Source organism: Aegilops tauschii, chromosome 4 (assembly GCF_002575655.3).
Source record: "Aegilops tauschii subsp. strangulata cultivar AL8/78 chromosome 4, Aet v6.0, whole genome shotgun sequence".
Lineage (NCBI taxonomy): Eukaryota > Viridiplantae > Streptophyta > Magnoliopsida > Poales > Poaceae > Aegilops > Aegilops tauschii.
In genome coordinates, this window is record NC_053038.3 from 246,847,288 (window position 1) to 246,869,416 (window position 22,129).

The window sequence follows — 22,129 nt, forward strand, 5'->3', positions numbered from 1 at the left end:
GAAAAATAACAAGTGGCGTATGTGTACAGACTACACCAGCCTGAACAAGGCCTGCCCCAAGGATCCGTTTGCTCTGCCATGGATTGACCAAGTGATAGACTCCACAGTCGGATGCGAGCTGTTGAGCTTTTTGGACGCCTACTCAGGGTACCATCAAATCAAGTTGGACCCAGCAGACCGCCTGAAGACTGCCTTCATCACACCATTCGGAGCTTTCTGTTACCTGACTATGACATTCGGCTTAAGAAATGCCGGTGCCACTTTTCAGCGTTGCATGCAGAAATGCCTCCTCAAGCAACTCGGCAGAAATGCCCACGTCTATGTAGACGACATTGTGGTGAAGACAGAGAAGCGCGGCACCCTGCTGGAAGATCTCAAAGAAACATTCACCAACTTGCGTCGATTCCAAATCTAGCTCAACCCCGAGAAATGTGTGTTCGGAGTACCAGCCGGCCAGCTGCTAGGCTTCCTGGTCTCCGAACGCGGCATCGAATGCAACCCTTTGAAGATCAAGGCCATCGAGAGGATGGAGATTCCCACCAAATTGCGAGATGTGCAGAAGTTCACCGGGTGCTTGGCCTCCCTAAACCGCTTTATCAGCCGACTAGGAGAGAAGGCTCTCCCCCTGTACCGACTCATGAAGAAGTCCACTCACTTCGAGTGGAATGACCAAGCCAACCAAGCCTTCCATGAGTTGAAGAAGATGCTGACCACTCCGCCTATCCTGGCAGCGCCGACTGAGAAGGAGCCCATGCTCCTACACATTGCCGCGACTAGCCGAGTAGTCAGTACAGTTGTTGTGGTCCAGCGCCCGGAAGAAGGCCGAGCCCAGCTAGTTCAAAGGCCGGTGTATTACCTAAGCGAAGTACTATCCAGCTCAAAGCAAAACTACCCGCACTACCAGAAGATGTGCTATGGGGTATACTTCGCCGCCAAGAAGCTGAAGCCTTACTTCCAAGAGAATCCCATTACGGTCGTGTGCACCGCCCCGCTAGCCGAGATCATAGGCAGCCGGGATGCATCCGGCCGGGTGGCTAAATGGGCCATTGCGTTGGCACCATACACAATCTTCTACCAACCCCGCACCGCCATCAAGTCCCAAGCATTGGCCGACATCCTCGTCGACTGGGCCGAGACTCAGTACCTACCGCCGGCTCCCGACTCTACCCATTGGTGGATGCACTTCGACGGGTCCAAGATGCGCACCGGCTTGGGAGCCGGCATCGTCCTCACCTCTCCCAAAGGCGACAAACTCAGATACACGCAGCAGATCCACTTCGCCGCCTCCAACAACGTGGCCGAGTACGAGGCAGTCATACATGGGCTCCGGCTAGCCAAAGAACTCGGCATACGCCGGATCCTGTGTTATGGTGACTCAGACTTGGTGGTCCAGCAGTCGTCTGGCGACTGGGACGCCAAGGACGCGAACATGGCGAGCTATCGATTCCTCATCTAGCAGATCAGCGGGTACTTCGAAGGGTGCGAGTTCCTTCACGTGCCAAGGGCCGACAACGACCAAGCAGATGCCCTAGCATGGATCGGCTCCACCCGACAGGCCATACCGACTGGCGTCTCCCTCCAGCGCCTCCTCAAGCCGTCCATCAAGCCATCTCCAGAGTCGGACTCTATCTTCGTACCGCCTGTGCCAGATGCAGCCGGATCCGACTGGAGGAACCCCGCAGGCGGCACGGAGACTTCGACAACTGGCCCGCCGACTGCCGTAGCCGCACCCGGCCCGGGGACTTCAGAACCCGGCCCGGGGACTGCAGCAGTCGGCCCGGGGACTGCAGCAACACAAGAAGCGGTGGCCGACTCCGATTCCACGCCACCCAACCCACCCACCCGAGTCATGGTGGCCGTCCTAACAGCAGAAGAAGTCATAGCTCCATCATGGGCCCAGCCCATCCTCAAGTTCCTAGTCAACAGAGAGCTCCCAGCTGATGAGATCTCAGCAAGACTAGTGCAACGATGAGCCGGAGCATATGCAATAATCAACAGAGAGCTCGTCAAGCGCAGCGTCACTGGAGTCTTCCAGCGCTGTGTCGAGCCAGAAAAAGGAGTGGCAATCCTCAAGGATATCCATCAAGGCGAATGCGGCCACCACGCAGCCTCAAGATCACTTGTGGCCAAAGCTTTCCGCCACGGCTTCTTTTGGCCGACTGCTTTGGAAGATGCCAAAGAGATAGTCAAGAGCTGCAGAGGATGCCAAGTCTTCAGTTCCAAGCAACACCTCCTGGCTTCTGCACTCAAGACCATTCCCCTCACCTGGCCCTTTGCCATCTGGGGACTGGACATGGTGGGCCCTTTCAAGACAGCCCGCGGCGGCTTGACACATCTGATTGTTGCCGTGGACAAGTTCACAAAGTGGATCGAAGCGAAGCCAATCAAGAAGCTGAACGGGCTGACTGCCGTAACATTCATCACCGACATCACTACTCGGTACGGCGTGCCGCACAGCATCATCACCGACAACGGCACAAACTTTGCCAAAGGAGCACTGGCACGTTTCTGCGCGACGCAGGGCATCCGACTGGACTTAGCGTCCGTTGCCCACCCGCAGTCAAACGGCCAGGTCGAGCGAGCAAATGGACTCATCCTCTCCGGCATCAAGCCCCGACTGGTCATACCACTGGAGCGATCGGCCGGCTGCTGGATCGATGAGCTGCCGGCTGTCCTCTGGAGTCTGCGTACTACCCCCAACAAGTCAACTGGCTTCACTCTGTTCTTCCTTGTATATGGCGCCGAGGCTGTCATCCCAACCGACATCGAGTTCGACTCGCCTCGGATCACCATGTACACGGAGGCGGAGGCCAAGGAAGCAAGAGAAGATGGTGTCGACCTACTAGAAGAAGGCCAGCTGTTAGCACTTAGCCGGTCCGCCATCTACCAGCAAGGGTTGCGCCGCTACCACAACCGCAAGGTCAAGCCAAGATCCTTCCAAGAGGGCGACCTTGTGCTTCGGCTGATCCAGCGAACAGCCGGCCAGCACAAGCTCTCGGCCCCTTGGGAAGGCCCCTTCGTCATCAGCAAGGCACGAGGCAACGACTCCCAGTACTTGATCGACGCGCAAAAACCAAGAGCATGCAAGAGGGACGACTCCGGCAAGGAGTCGGAGCGGCCATGGAACGCGAATCTCCTGAGAAGATTTTACAATTGAAAGCAGTATGTATCATGCTACCCTTTTGTATTAAGTATGAAACAACAGGCTCCCCGAAGAGCACTCGGGGACTGCCTTTATTTATCTATGAGTGACCAGTGTCATATCCATGAATGTATTATTACATTTAATTTCTTGTCTGGCACCGGGTTCGACTAGTCGGCCCAGGGACTGGCCGCCCTGAGCTATATTAAAAGTTCTACCTGAAGTCAGACAAGTAGTGTGCCGGCTCCCGAGTCTTCTCTTGTTGAAAGTCGCAGCTCGAAGAACCGACTGTCCGACTAGCAAGAGCCAAGGCAGAAAGGACGCCCACATGAAAAACGGCTAAGGACTAATGAACTTATATAGCGAAAAGACGGCCTCCAACCACGCCTGTCGGCTGTCAGAATAGCCGGCTGGCCGGCTTCCTAAACACTTAGCTCTAATCCAACAAAGCTAGAGTAGTTGCCCTCCCAATTGGCCAAGCAATTCTCCAGCCACAGATTGCAGAGCAACTGTCCGACTAGGGAGGCGGCAACCAAGGGAGGGCGGCAAAGGAAACAGCAGAAGGATGAAAAGCAAAGAACGAGGAAAAGCCAAAAGCATGCATAGTCATATACACATATAAAGCCCCCAACAGGCCGGCAATCGACATAAGTTCGAATACACCCCCAGTGGGTGGAATTGTGCAGACTTAACAGAATATTGTTCCAAAGTGACAAGACAGGAAAACAAAAGATAGCAGACTAGACTAAGGCGCGGTGCTGGAGCCAGGCTGGTCGGTGGAGATGGCGTCGCCGGCTGAAGGAGTGGCCGGCTGGCGGGTCTCGTCTTGGTCACCACCGGTGGCAGGCGACGCACCCACGCGTGACGTGGTGCTGGAGGCGCGGTCAGGCTGAGGCTGGTCGGCCGCTCCACCATCCGGCCCGGCGTCTTCACCCTCCTCCTCCTCCTCCTCGCCCTCGTCGCTGGAGTCGATCTCCTCCGCCGAGTCTTCACCGTCTGCCGGGTTCAGCCCGAACCACTCCTCCGGGTGGGCGACACCGTTGTCATCTACCTCAGGGGCGAAGGCGCTGGTGTCGGTGTAGTCGGCGATCGCCGAAGCCCGCCGGATGATAGCCGGCCGCGCCGGCTCCAGCTCCGTGTCGGCCTGCTGCCACCAGGTAGCTAGCTGGTCCAGACTCAGGCCGGGATACCAGGCCTTGACGAACTCCAGCGCCCACCTGGCGCCGGACCGAGCCGCCGAAGCCTTCCAGGCTTCAAAGCGGCCGACTGCCACCTCCAGCCAGTCGGCAGTCCGACTGGGGGGGTGCGAGGAACCACTTCGCTGGGCCAGAGGGCGGCCAATACTTGCGCCCTAGCACGCTGAAGCTGGCGGAGCAGTCGGTGAGCCGGCTGGAGACGGGCCTGGATCGCCAAGAGCTGCTCCTCCAGCGAACGGCCAGCGTTTGGTGCAATCTCGACGCCAGCCTGCCTTCGTGCTTGGCGGCGGGCCTCGATGATCTGGTTGGCGGCGGTAGAGTAGCCAGGGAAGTACTCTGCGCAAGAAAGAAAGAGAAAGAAGAGAAAACACCAAGTCAGAAAACGAGCCAAAAGCGGCAGACGGCAAGAAAGGACGAAGAAGTAGGCGGCTTACCATCAACCAGATCTTCGATCTGGCCATAGCCATTGATCAGAGTCTCCTTTGCTTCAGCCCAGCCAGCCACTTCTATCTCGTACTCGGCCTGGAGGGCGGCTTCGCGGTCCTGCACCGCCTTCAGAGCCGCCTTGTGGCCCTCCTCCTGGTCGGCCAACCTCTTGGCCAGGCGGTCACGCTCCTGCACCAAGGCGGCAAGCTCGGCCTCCTTGGCACGAAGGGCAGTCTCAGACCCTCCCAGCTGTGCCCTCAGACTGGCGTTGGCCGCTGCAGGGACGGCAGAAAAGAAGAAACAATAAGAGGAACTCGTCAAGGAAGATCCGACCCGACTGCTCAGCAGTCGGCCCGAATCTCGGGGACTACACCCAGTGGGAGCGCTGACGCGCCCCCATGTGAGATAAAGAACAAAGCACTTACCTCGACTCTCAGTTAGGTCGGCGGTCTTCTGGGTCAGCTCCCGAGCCTGGGAGTTGAAGGCAGCCGCGCGAAGATTGTGGTAGTCCTGCAAGACAGGCAGAAGATCGAAGTAAGAACAAGAATAGCAAAGCCAAATCCACTAAGAAGTTCCAAGCCGCCTGCTCAGCAGCCGACTCGGAACTCGGGGACTACACCCAGTGGGCGCGCTGACACGCCCCCACGGAAGAAACCAAGATCAAGAAGAAGCAAGATAAGAAGACTAACCCGGATGGCCGCCCGCGTCGCAAGGAATTCGTCGGTGTATCGCCTCAGCGCCGTAGCCTGGGCCTGGAGCCGGGTCCGGACATCCTGCGCGGCCACATTCATCACGATCGTCCCTCCGCGCGGCGTCCACCCCGAGGTGGCGCTGGCCACCTCCACATCCTGGGCCGACGAGCTGGAGCCCGCGGCCGGCTGCGGCTCTGACGCAGCCTTCTGTGGCTCTGACGCAGCCTTCCCCGCGCGCCGGCTCGGCGGCGTCTGGACCGCCAGCTTAGTCCTCGCGGCCGGCTCGCCCCCCGCCGACTGCGCAGGCGGCAGATCAGGCCGGCCGCCTTGAGCCACCCCAGTCGGCGGGGTCGGCACCGGCGCCCTCTCCAGGATGATGACGTCGTCATCCCTCTCCAGCCCCGGCTGGTCACCGCCGGCTTCTTCTGGCGGGGGCTCCGGGGCCCGAGGCGCTGCGACGCGCAGTGGGGTGACCAGCAAGGCCCCCTCCGCCATTGCCGCAGCTGCAGCCTCTGCTTGGGCCTTGGCTGCGGCGTCAGCGCGCGCCTTCGCCGCCTCCTCCTCCTGCGCCGCCTTGGCGGCGGCCGCCTACGCCTCCCGCGCCTCCTGCTCCTCCCGCACCTCCCGCGCGTTCCGCTCCATCGCCGCCAGAAGATCGGCACGGGGGTCCACGCGGCGAGTGGTGCTCCAAGATCCCCTCGGCGACTCAACGACGGAGGCGGCAGCCGCCTGTTCGAGCGACAATGGAGCTCTGGTTGTTTGGAGAAAAAAACAAGGATTCAGGAGGCACCAGAGAAAAAAAAGAGTACACGAAGGAGTTTGAACTTACGCCGACACCGTCTGCGGTTGCTTCACCGCCTTGCGGAAGCGAGCCGCCTTCGCGGCCGCCTCCTCCTGCCTGGTCGCCGCTGCCCCGCCTCGGGGCTTCTTCGATCGACTGCCGTACAAACCCTGCGCGGCACGACGCTTTTGCCCGCCGCCCCGAGCAGGCGGCGCGGCGGAGGAACCCGCGCCGCGGCCAGACGCCGGCTGACGGCGCGGGACGATTTCGGCCTCGTCATCGTCCGGCCAGTCGTCGAAGCTGACTCGAAGCCCGGAGCCACCTGCTTCGCCGCCAGCTTGGCCATCGCCCGCCTCGGTGTTGTCGTCCATAGCGGCCGCCCCCAAGTCGGGGTCCTCCAGATCGTGCTCCGTCCGGTCAGGGACGAATCGGCGCTCCGCGTCCGACCCGCCTGCAGGCCGAAGAAGAGGGCTCTGTCGAAAACAAGCCGACTAGTCAGAGTCGGCCAAAAGGAACTCGGCGACAAAACTGAGAGAAGAAGAAGAGACAAGGAGAACATACCGTAGGCGGCGGATTGGCTCGGCAATATGGCTCCTTGCCGAACTGCCACTCTGCGGAGAGTTTGCAGTTCGCAAGGTAGTTCACCATATAGGCCACCTCGTCGTGTGGCATGTCTTTGGTACACATCCGGCTCGGATCGAGCTGGCCACTCATCTGACAGATCAGATGAGGGCGGCTCTGGAGCGGGAGTACCCGGCACATGACAAAGGCGGCCAGCAGGTCGGGCCCCGACAAGCCCTCCGACTGGGTCATCGCTCGCACTCGGGCGACGGCTGCGGTTCCAGCCGGCGTCAGCGTCACGGCCCGGTAGGACCACTGGGGCCGCCTGCCCGCCGGTGGGCCGGCTACGTAAGCCGGCAGATTGACGTAGTCGCCCTGCGGGGTGACGTTCTTCACGTAGAAGTACGACTTTTGCCATAGCTTCACCGACTGGATCAGCGTGCTGACGGGGAAGGGGTTGTCGGCAGCCACCCTCCGCATCGCGATGAAGGCGCCACTCTGAGCCGGCACGCCTTGCACGCGCGTGCCCAGCTTGGACTGGAAGAACTCCCCCCAGAGCTCGAGGGTAGGGAGGACGCCGAGGTAGCCTTCTCACAAGGTGACGAAGGCGGACAGCAGCACCACCGTGTTTGGGGGGATGGGGTGCGGCTGGAGTTGGTAGAACTCGAGCCAGGAGCGGAAGAAGGCACTCACGGGCAGGCCGATGCCGCGCAAGAAATGCGAGCGGAAGACTACCCGCTCGCCTTCCCGCGGCTCCGGCGTAATCTCATTCGCCGGCGCAAGACGGACCTCCACCTTGTCCGCGCCGGGCAACCGCCGCGTCTTGCGGAGGAATTCGACGTGATCCTCGTGGACGTTGGAGCCGTCCCAATCCCCGCAGTACTGCATCGTGGCGTGGGGCTGGCGAGAACGAGCGCGGCGGCGGAGGAGCGAGTGGTGGAACTGCACGGCGGCGAGGCGCTGTTGCAAGAAAGGGCAGGAGGAAGAAGATGGTGGAAAGAGGAGGAGCGCGCGAGAGCCTGCCGCTCTCCCCCTCCCCCTACTTATAGCTTCGCAAGGTGAAGCCGGGGAGGACGGACGTGGGGTGAGAAGTGGGATTAACTGCACCCACTCCCCCCATGCCTCGCGATTATTAAGCCCTAAAGGCGTGCCGAAACCGCCGCAGGGAGACGTGCTGGCGGTTTCGGGCTGCAGAGAATCCACGCCTGGGCCCGGGCGTGGGCGTGGCAGGCCCCCGACCTGTGGTGACGTCCCGTCGCGCGCGTGGGCTGGCGGGCTTTTTTGCCACGTGGTTCGCAGGCGGCAAGTGGCCGGCCCGCGGCCCGATGCGCGCGCTGGCCAGCTCCCGCCCTCCGACTCCCAAAGAATTTTTCGCCGAGACGGCGCCCCCAACCAAAGTCGGCTCCCAGCTGCCGGCTTGTCAAGATAGGAAGCTGATCGAGCTTCTCGACTCCCACCCAACCTCGAAGCAAAATCAGCTTCGGGCACTACTGTCGGAGTAAATGGCCACGGGTAGCCTAACCGACTGCCCCTGGCTCTTCAAAAATATCAGGCCATTTGAGCCTTCAAGCATTCCAAGCATTGGGCCGCCTTCCCCGGCCGGCTACCTCTGAAGCCGACTCTCAGAAGGCGACCCAACCTCAGCAACCTCCCCCCAAGATAACCACGGGATTGCCGACTCCCCGGAGCCGGCCATGAAGAGCGCCGACTCCCCAGAGCCGGCCATGAAGAGCGCTGACTCCCCAGAGCCGGCCACGAAGGACGCCGACTCCAAGAAGCCGGCCAAAACCGCACCCACCAAAACTACACCCACATAACGGCGACAAGACAGGGTGTGGCCACAGTGCGGCCCACTACCCCCGAAGCCCGAGGCAGGCATGGCCACAGGACGCCATATGGGACGGCCATCTCCCGTCCGGCTCGGCATTGTAGCCATGCTGGCCTCAACGTCACCCACGACAGACGCCAGTACGACCCATGGGCGGCGGGCCCCTTCAGCAAGAGAGAGGCGCGAAGGCGGCCCGGCCTCCCCTAGTCGGCCAAGGGCGTAGCCGGCCCCCAGAAGCCGGCTACCCCCTCCCTCAAATCATGTGCCACATTAAGGAGACAAGACGAGGTAAGGCTATAGTGAGAGCACTCGAGGCGACACACTGTAGCCACGCTTACCTCGACGAAGCCTTCGTCGTCAGGGACGAGGCTACAGTAAGCAGCCGCCGACAAGACGCCTAGGCAATGGGGCCGGCCTGTCGACCAAGAGGCCGGCAGCCGGCGAGCGCAGACACTGACGACTGGGACCCGCGGCCAGCCGGATTACAATTGTACCCCCGGGGGGTAGGCCTACATAACCCCCCCGGGGCACCCATGCAAAGGGTTGGCTTCTTAGAGTTACACACAATAAATAGAGAGAGGGAAGTGAGAGCTAGCCTTGCTCTTCTTCTCCCTTGAACCCCACAGCTCTAGGAGCATTTGTAGCTACACTTTCTGATCTAGTGATCATGCGGAGACCCCGCAGAGCAGGACTAGGGGTGCTATCTCCACGGAGAGCCCCGAACCTAGGTAAGATACGTTGGTGTGCATGTCTTCGCCTCATCCCGTTTCCAGGCACCGGCAACGTCTTACTGGCACCCACCATGATAACCACCCGTTGGCATATGTCGCACCTACCACCCGACAAGTGTGATGATTTACTATGGAATTCATTCGTTCATCCTCGTTCGAATGTTTATTGTGAAGACTATATGTTGCAATTTCTATCCGTTGATTCTACTTGTCTATTTGTCTATCAAGATGCTAACGGATGTCACCCTCTTCAGGATGGCTCCGCCAACACGTCAGAATCCTGAACGCAATGATGGGAGAAAGGCGAACCCTCCGCCACCACCTCCGCCTCCGGAGGCATGGCAAGCTATCATGGCAGCCACCAACGCCAATGCTCAGATGATTCTGCAACTCTTGCAAGAACGCACCCAAGGGCAAGGCAATCAAGGAAATCAAGGTCAAGGCAACAATCAGCCTCACTTTGCTACTCTCAACCAGTTTCTCGCAAATCAGCCCAAGTCTTTCAGCTACTGTGCCGAGGCCACGGATGCCGATGATTGGCTCGTGGACATCAACAAGCATTTTGAATGTAGCAATGTCAGGCCTGAGGACTATGTCAAGTTTGCTTCTTTTCAGCTCAAGGACCGAGCTGCTGATAGGTATCATCAATACAAAGATTCCAGAGGAGGTCGTGTGATCACTTGGACTGACTTCTGTCGGGACTTCAAAGCGCACCACATTCCACAAAGTGTTGTTGAGAGCAAGCGTGAGGAGTTCCGCAATCTCAAGCAAGGCAACATGTCTGTGTATCAATTCAACATCCAGTTTCAGAAACTTGCTCGCTTCGCTAAACAAGACGTTCCTGATGAAAAGAGCATGATCTATCACTTCAGAGGTGTCCTTAGAGAGGATCTGCAGTTAGCTCTCGTTCTTGTTGAGCCTACTTAGTTTGATCAATTCTATAAACATGGCACTGAAGCAAGAGGCTGCTCAGCTCAAGTGTGAGGCTTCTAAGAAGAGAGTCAGAGACGCAGTTCAGTCTTCTTCTTCCTCACTTGTGGCAGCTAAGCAACAGAAGTTCTGGTTGCCTCCTCCTCCTCTGTTTCGTCAGCCTTACCAGCAGAAGAACAAAGGTGGCCATGGATCTTCCCACTCTTCCAACTCTGGTTATCAGAACAAGTCTCAGAATCAAGCTCCAAAGTCCAATGCTCCTTATCATCGCCCACTCTCAGAGGTGACTTGCAACAAGTGTCAGCAGAAAGGTCACTATGCTAACAAATGCTTCAACCAAATGCGTCTTCAGCCTCCTCCTCCTGTGAGATCTTCCAGCAATGCAGTGGTCAAGCATAATCCAAAGTCTGCTAAGGTGAACATGATGAATGCAGCTCATTCTTGCAAAAGTCTTATTTGATACTGGTGCATCGCATTCTTTCTTGTCATACCCATTTGCATCGAAGCACATTGTTGACACAGAGATTTTATCCAAAGTTATGCAAGTTGTTTCTCCGGGAAAGCTTTTGACTTCTATTTTGGTTGCTCCCGATGTTTCCATCAAGTTGGGAAACTATAAATTTCTGGCCAAACCAATTGTTCTTGGTGACTCGGATATTGATCTAATTCTCGGGATGGACTGGCTTTCTAAGCACGAGACTCAACTTGATTGTGCTGCCAGGGAAATTCAATTGACACACACTTCTGAGGATGTTATCATCTATGCCGCTCGTGATGAAACCATTCGGTTGTTTTCTCTCAATGAGAAGGGCGAGTTGAATGCCATCTCTCAAATTCCAGTCGTTTGTGAGTACCAAGATGTCTTTCCAGAAGAGCTTCCGGGTATGCCTCCTCACCGGCCAGTTGAGTTCGTTATCGATCTTGAGCCGGGCACTGAACCCGTTTGCAAGCGTCCATACAAGCTTGGACCCAAGGAGCTGAAGGAATTGAAGAAACAACTCGATGAACAAGAGCGTCTGGGTTTGATCAGACCGAGTTCTTCTCCATGGGGTTGTGGTGTTCTTTTTGTCCAGAAGAAGGATGGCACAGAACGACTTTGTGTCGACTACCGTCCATTGAACAAGAAGACAATCAAGAACAAGTATCCACTTCCCAACATCAATGAGCTATTCGAGCAACTCAAAGGTGCTAAAGTATTCTCCAAGCTTGACCTTCGTATGAGTTATCATCATATTTGCATTCGTGAAGAAGATATTCCCAAGACAACATTCAGAACAAGCTTTGGTTCTTATGAATATACTGTCATGTCTTTCGGTCTTGTCAATGCTCCTCCAACATTCTCTCGGATGATGAATTTCATCTTCAACCCCTATACCAATGAATTCGTCCTGGTGTATCTCGATGATATATTGGTCTTCTCCAAGAATAAGAAGGATCATGCCAAACATTTGCGATTGGTGCTCGACAAGCTCAGAGAGTATAAATGCTATGCGAAGTTCTCAAAATGTGAGTTTTGGCTTGATGAAGTTCTTTACCTTGGTCATATCATCTCTGCCAAGGGCATCGCTGTTAATCCCGAGAAGGTGTCCGCAATTGTGAATTGGGAACCTCCTCAGAATGTCAAGCAGCTCCGCAGTTTTCTTGGTCTTGCAAGCTATTGCCGAAGATTCGTTGAGAATTTCTCTAAGATTGCAAAGCCTCTTTCCAACCTTCTCCAGGAGCATGTGAAGTATGTCTGTTCTCCTGAGTGTGACGTTGCTTTCAACACTCTCAAAGAGAAACTCGTCACAGCTCCTATCTTAATTCCTCCTGACGAATCCAAGCCATTTGAAGTTTTCTGTGATGCTTCTCTTCAAGGTCTCGGTGTTGTGTTAATGCAAGAGAAGAAAGTTGTGGCCTATACCTCTCGTCAGTTGAAGCCCAATGAGAAGAACTACCCCACTCACGATCTTGAGTTGGCGGCAGTTGTCCATGCATTAATAACGTGGAGACATCTCTTGTTGGGAAGACAAGTGGACATATTCACCGATCACAAGAGTCTCAAGTACATCTTCACTCAGCCCAACCTCAATCTCAGGCAGACTCGATGGGTCGAAATGATTCAAGAGTACAATCCGAGTATTGAGTATACTCCAGGCAAGGCCAATGTCATTGTAGATGCTTTGAGCAGGAAGGCTTATTGCAACAACATAATTCTCAAGCCATTCCAACCGGATCTTTGTGAAGCTTTCCACAAGCTGAATCTCCAAGTTGTTCCTCAAGGCTTTCTTGCCAACCTCATAGTCTCTCCTACTTTGGAAGATCAAATTCGTGAGGCACAACTCCTGGATACCATGGTGAAGAAGGTGAAACGTGGTATCGACAAGGGTCTTTCCAAATACAAGTGCTATCGCATTGATGACAGAGACACTTTATTCTTCGAGGACCGGATTGTGGTTCCTAAAGGTGATCTAAGGAAAGTCATTATGAATGAGGCACACAATTCTCTTCTTTCCATTCATCCTGGAAGTACGAAGATGTACCATGACCTCAAGCAGTCGTACTAGTGGACTCAAATGAAGCGAGAAATCGCGCAATTCGTGAATGAATGTGATGTCTGTCGAAGAGTGAAAGTTGAACACCAATGACCAGCTGGTCTCCTCCAACCTCTTGCTATCCCAGAATGGAAGTTTGATCATATCGAAATGGACTTTGTGACTGGTTTTCCCAAGTCCAAGCGCGGAAATGATGCTATCTTCGTTGTCATCGACAATCTTTCTAAAGTGGCTCATTTTCTTCCAATCAAAGAATCCATCACAGCAGCTCAGTTGGAAAAGACACCTCCAGGATTGTCTCCTTGCACGGCATTCCACAATTGATTTCTTCAGATCATGGAAGCATCTTCACTTCTAAGTTCTGGGCTTGTGTCGAGCGAGTCATCCTCAAACTAGTGGCCAAGTCGAGCGAGTCAATCAAATCCTTGAGGATATGCTCAGGGCTTGTGTCATTTCCTTTGGCATGAAATGGGAAGATTGTCTTCCATATGCCGAATTCTCCTACAACAACAGTTTCCAAGCGAGTTTGGGCAAGGCCCCATTCGAGATTCTCTATGGCAGAAAGTGTCGTACTCCTCTCAATTGGTCAGAGACTGGTGAACGCCAACTTCTTGGCAATGACTTAATCACAGAGGCTGAAGAAATGTGTAAAGTCATCCGTGAAAATCTCAAAGCCGCGCAATCGCGCCAGAAGAGTTACTATGATAGTAAGCACCGTGAGTTGGCTTTCGAGATCGGAGACCATGTCTACCTCCGCGTCTCTCCAATGAAAGGCACTCAACGGTTCGGTATCAAAGGGAAGCTTGCCCCTAGATACGTGGGTCCCTTCAAGATCATTGGCAAAAGAGGCGACCTCGCCTATCAACTTGAGCTTCCTTCCAACTTCGCGAACGTGCACGATGTGTTCCACGTGTCACAGCTTCGCAAGTGCTTCAAGATGCCTGAGTGCACCATCAACTTCGAAGAGATTGATCTCCAAGAAGATATGTCTTATCATGAGCACCCCGTTGCTATTCTTGAAGAAACTGAGCGCAAGACTCGCAACAAGTCAATCAAATTCCTGAAAGTGAAGTGGTCGCACCATTCCGACCAAGAAGCCACCTAGGAACACGAGGACCATTTCCGTTCCAAATATCCGGAGTTCTTTCAGTCCTAGATCTCAGGACGAGATCCTCTCGTAGTGGTGGAGTGTTGTAACACCCCGGATGTAACTTTCCATATTCGTAACTCCAACTCTTGCCATTTTCGGCTTTGTGTTATGATATTCCCTTCGTGGTCGGGTTTTGTCTTTCGTTTTGCATTTTGTTCATGTCATGCATCTCATATCATGTCATCATGTGCTTTGCATTTGCATACGTGTTCGTCTCATGCATCCGAGCATTTTCCCTGTTGTCCGTTTTGCAATCCGGCACTCCCACTTCCTCCGGTGCACCCTTCTTGTTTCTTTTCGTGAGCGGGTGTTGAACATTCTCAGAATGGACCGAGCTTGTCAAGTGGCCTTGGTATACCACCGGTAGACCACCGGTCAAGTTTCGTTCCATTTGGAGGTCGTTTGGTACTCCAACGGTTAACCTGGTAACCGCAAAGTCCGTCTCTGTGTTGCAACAAAACCCCTCTCTAAACAGCCCAAAACCTCTCTAAGTCATCTCCATGCTCTAGGTCGTTGGATCACGATCGTGTGGGCGAAAACCGTGCTCAATTTGGAGTCTCCTAACTCCCTCTACCTATATATAAACCTCCCCTCCCGAAATACATTCGCAGATCAAACCCTAAAAAAGCTCCTCCCGTCGCTGCCGGACACGTCCAGTCGCCGCCGGACGGATCCCGCCGCCGCCCCGCATGAATCGCAGCGCGCCACGTGGCGGGCCGTACGCCGGCCGCCGCCGAGCCCACGAGACCCACAGCAGGCCCCCGCGGCTCGGTCTCTCCTCGCCTGCGCCTCCCGCCGCCTCACCGCGCGCCGCCGCCGTCCTGCCTCGTCGCCGGCACGCCGCCGCGGCGACCTCGCCGCGCCGCCCGGCCGAACCCCGCCGCCGCCGCGGACGCCGCCCCCGCTCGCTCGGCGCCCCTCCCCGTCCGGCGCCCTCTCCTTCGCTGGTCGTTGGTGCCGCCCTCTCCTCCGTCTCCCTCCTCGCCTCCGGCCATCGCCATCCATCGCCGTTGAGAGCCCGAGCCAGATCCGATCGGGCCGCCCGCAGGGTTGACTTCCTCCTCCCCCGTTTTTTTCTCTAAGTCCTAATGTTTTTACATTATGTGCACCTGTTCATCGCATCATAACTCCCTGCATATAGCTCAGTTTCGCGCGTGTAATATATCAAAATGTTCGTCTCGTGATGCTCTTCATTTTGTTCTATTGCACCATGTTCATCTTGATGCCCAAATATCTGGTGCAAGAGTGCTAGTTGATGTTATCTGCTGTTACTTATCAGAACTTGGTGATTTGTTATTTTTGTTGCATTTAATCTGTGCATCTTATGGGCATGAGCTCTACATGTGTTTTGTTGTATGCCATGCCATCTTTCCAGAGGTGTATTCCATGCATTTTTGTGATCTCTGTGGTGACTAGCACAAGCATGCAAACTAGGCTCCATGTATGTTTGTGCTCTCTGTGACTGCTGTTATTTTGTTGTTATGTATCCATGTGGCTACAGAGAGATCTATGCTCCTTTTGGAGATGTTCAGTAAGGATGTTTTGTAGATATTGTTGTATTTGATCTATTCCTACCCTAGTTTGCAATTATAGAGTGTCATAGCATGACTCAATCTTGCTCTACTTTTGCTATAAAATATTTCTGGCAGATTGTTTACGTGTTATTCAATTTTGCCAAGCTTGTTGTAGTTGATCCATACATGCTATGTACTTGCTCTTGCCATGGATAGCTTCATAAACATGCCATGTTCCTGTAGGTATGCTTGTTTTGTCATGGATTTCTTTGTGATGAGTGCATCAAGCTCACTAAGATGCCTTCATATTATTATTTCTGCCATGCTCTGTTTTCTGCTAAGTCTGGAACCTGTTAACGAAACTTGCTATGTTTACATGGTTGCCATCTTATCTTCTGTTCCATTTTGGCTTATGGTCAGTTAGGGAATTTTGTCATATGCGTTTTGTAGAATACTGTCATGCCTTGACTTTCCATGTTATGTTCCTGTGGCATGTTGATTTCATGCTCTGAACATTGCTACCTGATGCTGTTTTAGTCATGTCCAGTAATTTCACCAAGTCTGTGAACCTGTTATCTTTTGCACTTTTTCCATGCTTGTTTGAACCTGCCGTGTTGTAAACTATCCGTAGCTCACTGTTCATCTTTTGTCAAGCATCTCCTGTAGATTACTTACATATGCTTTTTAGCTACATTGGAGTGTTGTAGCATTGTTACTTGTTGCATTCTAATTTATATCATGCTGTTAATCGCAGATTCGTGTCATTCTTGTTTTGCTTGCAATTTGCAAACCGTGCATCCGTTTCCGGTGATCTTTATATCGATTTCGACCGAAATCATCTCACCTTTCCAGTGGCATGGTTGGTTTGCCAAGTTACTGCCTTGTTCATCATTTTCCTTCCGGAACACGCATTTGCATCACATATCATACATGTTTTGCATCATGTTGCTTGTGCATTTCCCGTGATTGATTGTGGTTCCATTGCTTGTGTTCTCATCTTGGGTAGAGCCGGGAGACGAGTTCGTGAACGAGGAACCTGTTGAGTACGCTTACGAGGATCAAGCATTCGACAACTCTGAGAACCTTGCAGGCAAGATGACCATATCCTCGAAATCACTTCTATCTTTGCTTTGCTAGTTGTTCGTTCTATTGCCATGCTGCGCTACCTACCACTTGCCATATAATGCCTCCCATATTGCCATGTCAGCCTCTAACCATCCTTTTCCTAGCAAACCGTTGTTTGGCTAAGTTACCGCTTTTGCTCAGCCCTTCTTATAGCGTTGCTAGTTGCAGGTGAAGTTGTAGATTGTTCCATGTTGGAACATGGATATGTTGGGATATCACAATATCTCTTATTTAATTAATGCATCTATATATTTGGTAAAGGGTGGAAGGCTCGGCCTTATGCCTGGTGTTTTGTTCCACTCTTGCCGCCCTAGTTTCCGTCATACCGGTATTATGTTCCTTGAGTTTGCGTTCCTTACGCGGTTGGGTGATTTATAGGACCCCCTTGACAGTTCGCCTTGAATAAAACTCCTCCAGCAAGGACCAACCTTGGTTTTACCATTTGCCACCTAAGCCTTTTCCCCCGGGTTTTCGCGAGCCCGAGGGTCATCTTTATTTTAACCCCCCCCCCCGGGCCAGTGCTCCTTGGAGTGTTGGTTCGAACTGAGTAGGCTACGGGGCCCCCTCGTGGAAACTCGAGGTCTGGTTTTACTCATAGGATGTCTCATCCGGTGTGCCCTGAGAACGAGATATGTGCAGCTCCTCTAACACCCCAAAATTTTTACCTTGTTTTATTAATTAAATTTTTTCCAGGAAATTAAATTTTTATTTTCTGGATTTATCTTTTGATTTCAGAACCTCTCTTTTCTTTAATATTGTGGAATTTTTAACCCAAGTGAAAACTTTCCAAAAATATTATTTGACTTGTATACCCTCTCAAGAAAACATTGCTTTTATCAGTGGGTTTATTTGCATAATTGTTTTTCCTGAGCTTTATTCTTTTAAAAATGATTTTTATAAGCTTTAGAGCCTCATTTGCACTACAACCCTTTCAAATACTTCTTTAAAATTCCCACCAAAATTTGGAGATGTCATGTGATGTTCCCACATCACTTTTATGCAAAAATCTTTTTTAGTCATTTGGAGATTTTGAGCCCTACCTCAAGTTTTCAAATCTGGTCCAGTTTGTAATTTGCACTACAACCTATTTAAATATTCCTTTAAAACTTCCACCAAAATTAGGGGAGGTCAGTAGGAGTATATCATTCAACTTTATGAAAAAACCTATGAGTGTGCTTTGAAAATTTTGAGCAAATCATCCTCTTTTGCTCTCTGGTTCAGTTTGGCATTTTCTACCGCAACCATATTTTAACTTGCCCTTTTACCCATGACTCTTTTTCCTACTTATAGACCACCCTGCAAAACCCTTAAGCCCAGGAGAGTGGACCCATTGGAGTATGTTTGGTCCATGAAATGATGCCCTTTTCCTTCTGTCCAGTATTGGTTTTCTCAAAAACTTGCACTAACAAGTTTCTGTTTTTGCCAAACTAACCTTGCCACCTTCTTTAGCATCTAAAGAGACTATGATCTGGAGTTTTTGGCCACCCCAAGAGATGCCTAGATGCCCATGACATTCTGTCGAGCACTTTATGTGCATGGCCAAATTTGGCATGATTTTTAGTTGGCATTGTGAGCTTGATCCTCTGATCTAACTAACTTGTCCATTACGCTCCTAGCTAACCCTAACCCAGGCCTGTTAACTACCAGCATCATCCGGGCTCTCTAAGACGCGCTGGCTTTTCATCGAGCACCTGGCGTGCATGCGTTGGGCGCGCCCAGAGCGCGCGTTTTGCACGTGCGTGCGCATGGGTCGCCGCGTCTGGCCCCTGGCCTTTACTCACCTGCAGAGCCACGCCCGTCCTCGTCCACACACCAGAGCACTCCAAGCCCTCCCCTGGCGCCCTACAGCGCCGCCGTTAGAGCCCCTTGGCGGCACACTGGCGTCGGCAGCAGGTCTCTGCCATGGACGGCGCCGCCCAAGCCACACGCGCGCGCCAACTGCCCCCTGGAACAGCTCGAGCTCATCCGCAAGCTCGTCGGCACACGCTCGCCGCCGCCACGTCGCCCTGCAGGCTACAGAACGGCGGTTCGCCGTTCTTATCCGCGGCCGCCGTCGGAACCGACCTCGTCCACCTATAAATAGGAGTCCCCGAGCCCGTCCAGGCACTCAGGCAACCTCCTAGCACCCCACCAGTGCCCCCCACGGCCAGCAAGCGACGGCGGGAAGCCTTCTTCCCCATCTCCGACCAGTTCGGCCGCCGCCGCCCTCCGGTCCCGCTCGTCGCAAACAGAGCCTCCCTAGTCCTTCCAGCGCCACCGTTCGACTCGCCATGACCTTGCGGAGCCGCCCAACCCCTCAGCCACAACCGGGAACCACCGTAGCCTAGACCCCCAAACTCACCCGAAGCTGCCGTCCGCCGCGGAGCTCGCCGCCGGCGACTCCCTCCGTCCCTGCCACCCTATCGACCACCGGGAGGACCGCCCTGGAACCGCGGATCCATCCCTGCCCTCCGGATCCCACGGGGAGCCGCCGTTCGCCGGCGTCGATCGCCGGAGCCCTGCCTCTATTCGGCCAGAGGAGGAAGGAGGCGGGGGAACGACTGGTCAAACCTGACCAGTGGGCCCCCTGGACCCACTGTCAGTGACCCCGAGCTGGCCCGCATTGTTTTAAGTGGAGGCGTAAAGCCCGAAGTACGTGTCCCCCTCTCGAAAGCGTATTTCGTCCGAAACGTTTTCTTTTCTGTTTTATTTTAAAATCAGATTTTGACTGAAACTTTGACTGGCTATATCTTTTTAAATAAAACTCCAAATGAATTAATTCTTTTTCCTACCTCTCTCAAATTCCACCTAGTTTATTTTAAGATTTATTTCAAAAATATCTAGGACAACTTTTTGCATTGTTTTTAAAGTATGTGTTATTTGAATATTTTTGAAAATAGGATTTTGGAGAGAGAAGAAAACTTTCAAAAAGTTTTGGAGTGCACCTCACCCCTCCACACCTTGAAGGCAAGCATCTTGAACTCAGATATGATACAAGTTGGGTGCTGTTTTGCTAGAATATTCTAGAACTCCATCATTTATGCTAATGTGGAATGGTGTTATTTTATGTGGAATCATACTCATGCATATAAGCACATGGGGAAAATCTTTTTTGTTATGTATGTGACATTGGTGACAGTAGCTACTTCTCATGCCACATGTGCCTGATGATAGTTCGGAGAGAGTCCGAAAAGAGGTTATGTTCCGGTGAACACAACCCCGTGACTGACGTCTCGTTGTGGCGAGAATGTGCAGTAAGGCATGATGGGGCATGAGGGGTGGTGACCCTGTCGGGAAACTATGAAGAACATTGCTATGCTAACCATGCAGGGAATACTTAAACCTCCTGATTCGGCCGTAGATCGAGTCTTGTTCCGGTAACCTCCCATACTTGTTTCATACTACCACTTGTCCCTGCCATAGGTAGGGTACGATTCAGTAAGTTGTCAACCCCTTTCTAGCACACACCGTACAGAGAGGCCATGGTGGAAGATACCGGCTGCATCCGGTAGGCATGCCACCTGGTCCGGGGGCATGGGTGTTTCCGGTTGGAGCCGACGGGGTAGCTCCCCTAGTTTGCGCGCGGTATAAATTTTGTGATCCCATGCTAAGTCGAGGTTGTAGCCTCCCCACTTAGAGTTTTTCTTAATGGGAGTCGTGGGTGATTCCAGACACCGGTAAGTTAGGCTAGTGTGTGCGGTTAGGTGTGTTTTCAATTAAAAGACCATAGACGGAATTAGTCCCGATGGACTAAAGAAATCCGTTACCCGTGGGTAAAGAGTACACCCTCTGCAGAGATTTTTCATCTATTCGAATAGCCGTGTCCATGGGTAAGGACTACAGTCTGGGATGGGTCAAGTGTCGGTCTTAGTGTCGGTCTTCGGAGGACAAAAACTGTTAAACCAGAACATGGATCATGACTTGTGACTTGTGAAGATTATGATTATTATTATTATGGACTAACCATTTACATTATTTGAAATATGGAGTATCCTTGGGACGGTTCTACCTCCTGGATATTCACCATGCTTATTTACCTTATAAGCCCTTTATGTGGTGTCGCTGAGACGCCCGACTGTTGCATGCTTGTTATTTATTTACGTTATAAGCCCATTATGTGGTGTCGCTGAGACGCCCGACTATGGCATGCTTGTTATTTATTTACCTTATAAGCCCTTTATGTGGTGTCGCTGAGACGCCCGACTGTGGCATGCTTGTTATTTATTTACCTTATAAGCCCTTTATGTGGTGTCGCTGAGACGCCCGACTGTGGCATGCTTGTTATTTATTTACCTTATAAGCCCTTTATGTGGTGTCGCTGAGACACCCGACTGTGGCATGCTTGTTATTTATTTACCTTATAAGCCCTTTATGTGGTGTCGCGCAGACGCCCGACTGTGGCATGTTTGTTATTCTTTTATATAAGCCTTTTATGTGACGTCGCTCAGACGCCCGACTGAGGCACGCTTTATATATTTACCCATTCAAGGTGTCACTTCAGACACCCGAACGGTGCATTTTTAATTCCCTGCTTACGTGCATCGTGAGTTTCATTTTGGGACTGACTAAGTGATCGTGGATTATTTTAGTGCATGATTATCACCTGCTATGTTATACCTGTTTTCATGATGTTTGCGAGTACATTCAAAAGTACTCACTGGCTTGTCCCTGGCTATTGTCTTGGCCAGATTTCTTGCATGAAGAGGAGCGCCGTGATGACAGTCCTAGATCCTAGGCAATGGAGATAGCAGCCGCGCGAAGATAGGAGTTATCCTGGTCAGCTGTTCCTGTGGGAAATGGAGTCCCATAGACGCAGATGAAACACAAACCGCTTCCGTCATCAACCACTAGAAACCAATTGTTGTACTCAGAGGCCACAATGGTCCTGTACTACATATTTTGTAGTTTGCTTGGAATTTCTGTATCAAGTTGGTGCCTCATCAGCTAACAGTAATCCTGGGGCTGGTGAGCACAACGGGCCATTTTCTGGGAAATTAATATCCCGGAAACCGGTCCTGACAGCTCCTATCGGGATTTGTCGGCACATCGGGCGGCTTTGCTGGTCTTGTTTTACCATTGTCGAAATGTCTCGTAAACCGGGATTCCGAGACTGATCGGGTCTTTCCGGGAGAAGGTTTATCCTTCGTTGACCGTGAGAGCTTATGATGGGCTAAGTTGGGACACCCCTGCAGGGTATTATCTTTCGAAAGTCGTGCCCGCGGTTATGAGGCAGATGGGAATTTGTTAATGTTCGGTTGTAGAGAACTTGTCACTTGACTTAATTAAAATATATCAACCGCGTGTGTAGCCATGATGGTCTCTTCACGGCGGAGTCCGGGAAGTGAACACGGTTTGAGTTATGAATGACGTAAGTAGGAGTTCAGGATCACTTCTTGGTCATCACTAGATGACGACCGTTCCGTTGCTTCTCTTCTCGCTCTCTTTTGCGTATGTTAGCCACTATATATATGCTTAGTTCCTGCTGCAGCTCCACCTCATTTCACCATCCTTTCCTATAAGCCAGTGTGAGATTGCTGAGT